General features: G+C 44.7%; 1 protein-coding gene across 3 annotated transcripts in view; it reads left to right on the top strand.

Annotated features, from left to right (window-relative positions):
* Positions 1–4,462: 4,462 nt before the first annotated feature.
* The window catches only part of SOCS5 (suppressor of cytokine signaling 5), a 64,754-nt gene continuing 64,439 nt past the window's right edge, over positions 4,463–4,777 (top strand). Inside the window, exon 1 of one of the 3 annotated variants that reach the window (XM_011935876.1) lies at positions 4,463–4,685. The gene's annotated coding sequence lies outside the window, so the exon portion shown is untranslated. Of the gene's footprint in view, positions 4,737–4,777 lie in introns of all 3 variants that reach the window. The other 2 variants (XM_011935877.1, XM_011935878.1) reach the window with 2 other exon arrangements.

Genomic DNA, 4,777 nt, shown 5'->3' with positions numbered 1-4,777 from the left:
TGCCATTTTGTATGCAGTTGGGTAGTCCATGAAAGCAGGGGACAGAAACAGTCAGATCTGGGCTTTCAAAAGAAAATTAGAGTGGCAGATTGGTAGATGAATTGGAGCATGAAGAAACAAGTTAGGAGATTTTGCGATCATGCAAGCAGGGTAAGTGTCTGAATGAGGATAGTGAAAATGGAAAATACTTACTAAAAATTGCATGTGTGAGTTAGAGTCACTTATTGACCTTGGGAGGTAGAACACAGGGAAGAGAAGATTACTTTAGACAACTTCTAGCATATGTGACTTTGATAAATGATGATTAGCTCAACCAAATCGGAGAGTACAGAAAAAGTGGTTTGAGAAAGAAATGGTAGGTGGGGAATGGGAGTTTTCTTGTGGCTAAGATAAAGCATTTACCATTAGCCATGTTTGGTTTGAGATGCTTGTTTGTAATAGGTAAGTAGATATGTTGAGCAGGTAGCTAAAAATATGGTTCTAGACTTTGCAAACAAGGTTGAATCTGGAGATATGAATTTTACAGTCATCAAAATACAAGTTGTATTCAAATTCCTACTGTAAACAGGCACAAGGAAACTTTTTGGGGTAATGCAAATGTTCTATTTCTTGATTATGGTAATAGTTACAGGGTTATGTATCTCTCAAAACAGATCAAACTGGTACACTTAGAACGCATATATTTTACTGAAACTTAAATCCCACTAAAATTAGTAGAAGTAAACTGCTTTGTACAACATAGTAAGTACTGAATCGTTAAAAAATTGACAAACATTATGCTATTTAAAGATGAAATTAATGACAAGTTAAACAGCTAAGTTTAAATTAATTATATAACTATTTAAGGGGAAATAGTTCTACACACATCAGTTAAAAACGAGTGATTAGTAGCAAAGAAAGTTGCCATGGTTTCAGTTGTTTCAGAAGCCACTGCAAGATATGCCAGTTTATTGGCCATTGGGGGATCTCTCCATTCAAAGACCTATTCTCTCCCCAAACCACCTGCCTCCACCCTGAGCACACTCTCCCTCAGCCTATGCCTGCCAACCCAGTACCACATGGGTTGACTTCCCCATTTGGTGTGACTGAGACAACAAAGGTACTTGAAGAATACAATGTGACTCATCGCTGAACAAGAAATCTTTCCTTATTGATTGATTTTAGGCTTATGGCCAATTTGGCCTCCTTATTTGGCATAATTCCCCCAGCATCACTTCTGAACTGTCCTTTCAGTGCTCAGCTTAAAATCTACTTTGTACAAGAAACCATTTTTACTTTGATAGAAAGAGGTAACAGAAATCTGTTACCTCTATTCAGCTACCAGTATGAACAAATCCACTATGAGTATACAATCATCAAACTTATATAATTATGTTGGTATCTTGGTTCCATCACTTACTAAGTCTCTGTGATCTTGAAGAAAAGGCGGATAATGAAACCTACCTTGCAAGGTAGTATGAATTAAGTCAGGTCGTATATGTGAAAATGCCAATGGCAGTATTGAGTAGGTGCTCAATATATGGCAAATTTCTTGTCAAACCTGACTATCCTTTCCTAAATATTTAGTCTCTAAGTTTCTTAAACACTCTTTCCTGTGCTTTGTACTCTCACCCTAATACAGTGGGATATATTCTCAGGAGTCACTGTGGAATGATGTTTACAAAGCTAGCAGGTCAAGGATAAAATTGAAAAAGATTTATACAATAAATAGGTGGATGAGGAGAGAGCGTTCTTAGGGGATGGAAAAAAAGGAATTTGATTCGGAGGTGGTGGCAAAGGTCTTTCTTTACATTTCCTCTTTCCATTCATTTACAATTTTATTTTGCCAAAAAGAGGGGACAGAAAGTCTCATCTTGATGAGTGTGAAGCTGCAGGATGATGTGCCAATACACCTGGTATTGGTTCATGCCAGCTGGGAAAGGAGCTTGGCTTCTCAGTGTTTTACTACTGTGGTTTCCTGGGCTGGGCAGCTGGGTGCCTAATAATGATAAAAACCATAATAATACTTCATAATTACGTACTGCCCTTTGCCAGAACTTGGATTTAATTACAATGACTATGACAGAACTGGCAACATCTTGCTCCCTGTTGGGGTGCAATACCCAAGGGCCTGGAAATACAAAGTGAAGTGGCAACTGCAGCCTTCTCCTGCAGGGCCTATCCTGGCAGTTCACCCAGAGTTTTCTGTGTTTGAAGCTCATCATCAGAAACAAAGAGTACTTTTAAATTGCTTGCATGTACTTGGCACTGTCAAGTAAAGTAGCGTTTATGAAGCAACTACTGCCACACATGGGGCACAGGATCATGCAGTCCCAGGCTCAGAAGGGACCAAAACAGGTGATATCATTCATAATTCTGTCCCTTGCCTTCAGGCATCACCACTGCTACACTCAGGTAGGCGGGTTCACTGACCTTTTCATTCTCATTTGGGCTGGAGATACTTACGTGGTAGCCTGCTTCAGGTGTCAGGGGACTCACCAATTCATTTAATACTCATTTTGCAAGCACCCATTCTGAGCTAAGGCACTGTGGGGGTACAAAGATGTGTAAGATATGAACCCTGACCTCAAATAGCTTATTGTCCAGTTGAGGGATTTGCATTCAGGTAGCTGTAATATAAAAATATAAAGATAGAGGAAAGTCCTGGCTGATGAAAGGGCATGGAATCAACACACTAGGTGAAACAATCAAGGCAGTCTCTTCTTGGAGAGCAAGAAAAAAGCAGAAGGAAGAGGGAATGGACATCAGTGAAGAGCTGAGCAACAACTTGGGAAGTTCTTATCAGTTTCCCTGCTTTATTGTCTTCATAATATTTATCATTCCCTGAATTATCTCATGTATTTACTAATTTTCTCTTACCATTTGTCTCGTCCCACTCAGGAACTTTGTCAGTTTTATTCACCACTATATCCTGAACATCTCAAACAATGCCTGGTGCATAGTAAGGTGCTCAGTTAAGTACTGGCCTAATAAATAAATGATGCAGGTGAGGCAGTCGCAGTAGAACAGGAGAAAGCATTTAGTAAATATTACCAACACAATAAAGTTAGAAGAGGTGGGGAGATATTAGAGCAGTGAGGAAGTGGCATGAAGTGGCATGAAAGGCTACTCCCAGGTTCCTGGCTTGGGCAAGTAAGTGGATGGTTGTTATCAAAAAAAGATAAGCAAAGGAGAAGGAGGAGCAGGTTTTTTGAACCTCAGAGGGTATATGAGGTCCCACCTGGAGACATCATGGCTTGCAAGTGCAGATGCCCAAGAGGCACTTGTACCTGAAGATCTGGACGTCATTAAACATACACTCAGCTGTTGAGCCATCAGATCACCCAGTGGGCAGAGAAACGACTGCATGCCCACTAAGTAGACGACTGAGGGTCAGATCCTTGGGCTTAAGAGTCAACAGAGCACAGATTTAGAAAAGCTAACTGAACAGAAAGACAATCTGAGGGTTTAGGGTGTTAGGAAAAGTGGGGTGAGGGGTGCATCAGGGAAGAGAAAAAGGCTTCATGTAGTCCACAAAATCCACTGCAGGAGACCAAGCAGAATGACTAAAAATCGACCTTTGAACCCGGTCATACGGGTGTCACTGGTAGCCTTAAGAGAAGCACTTTTCAGTGGATTAGTTGGGAGAATAACTTAGCCAGTACTTGAGGGATGAATTTAAATAAAGGATGAGAGTTAGTCTCACAGGAAAGCTTTTTGGTTTATTAAGTTGAGGCGCTGGAACATCATCAAAGTTATGTCTAACACTTATGAAGTGACGGGTAAGTTTGTGAACGACGACAAGGTTTCTAAAAGGCTAGTGGGGCCGGGCACGGTGGTTCACGCCTGTAACCCCAGCACTTTGGCAGGCCGGGGTAGGAGGATCCCTGGAACCCAAGAGTTCGAGATTAGCTTGGTCAACACAGGAAGACACCGTCTACCAAAAGAAGAAGAAAAAAAAAAAGCCAGCGGGAACAGCCCTTGCAGGCGTGAACTATGCTTCTCTTCCTCTATCCTTTCAGCCATTTCCAGGGAGGGGGCCCTTCCACATAAAATGCAGACAAAACGAGGGAGACCGACACCCCTCCCTCTGATTTGTGAGTCATTTTTGTGGCAGCTGGGGGCGGGGATGGGAATATTTGAATTGCAGGAGGTGCCCGGTTTCCCGTGGATCTTGGAACTTGTTACTGGGTGGCTCCATGCTGAAGGGCGCTAGGGAGACTCATTCACATTTTCCTACCCGGCACTCACGCCCTCCATTCAGCACTTTCCTCTCCTTCTCCCTAAGACTTGAAACCAGGGACAAAGGTTTCCCCCAACTGCTACTTCAGGTTGACCTTCCACCCACAAGCCCACCGCTGGACCTTCTCCAACCACGTGACATCCCCCCAACCCCCGAGACTCCCCGCCGTCGACCCCTCCCTTCGGGCCGCAGCCCGCTTTACCCCGCCTCTCAGGTCCACGTGACCGCCTCTCTCCCACCTGACTGGCTCCTCCCTTTCCCCGGCCGGACACGGCCGCCGTCGCAGCTGCCCGACTCCAAAATGGCAGCCGCGCACAGCGCGCACCCAAGCGGCCGGACCTCCCTGACTCCAGGGCCGCCCCACTCTCGCGCCCTGCCTCCCTCCTTCGGCCTTCACCTACCCGCCTCCGGATTGGCCGCTAGGAATCCCGCCCCTCTAAGGCCCCGCCTGCTATTGGTCACGGTAGGCTGCCCTTCAGAGAGGAGTGCCCCTCCCCGCCCCCCGCCCCGGGAGGTATTTTCCTCCGGATTGGCCGCTAGGAATCCCGCCCCTCT

The sequence above is a fragment of the Colobus angolensis genome, unplaced genomic scaffold, assembly GCF_000951035.1.
Source record: "Colobus angolensis palliatus isolate OR3802 unplaced genomic scaffold, Cang.pa_1.0 Scaffold15, whole genome shotgun sequence".
In the NCBI taxonomy this organism is placed as follows: domain Eukaryota; kingdom Metazoa; phylum Chordata; class Mammalia; order Primates; family Cercopithecidae; genus Colobus; species Colobus angolensis.
Note: the sequence above shows the minus strand (reverse complement) of the source record. Positions and strands in the feature narration are given on the sequence as shown.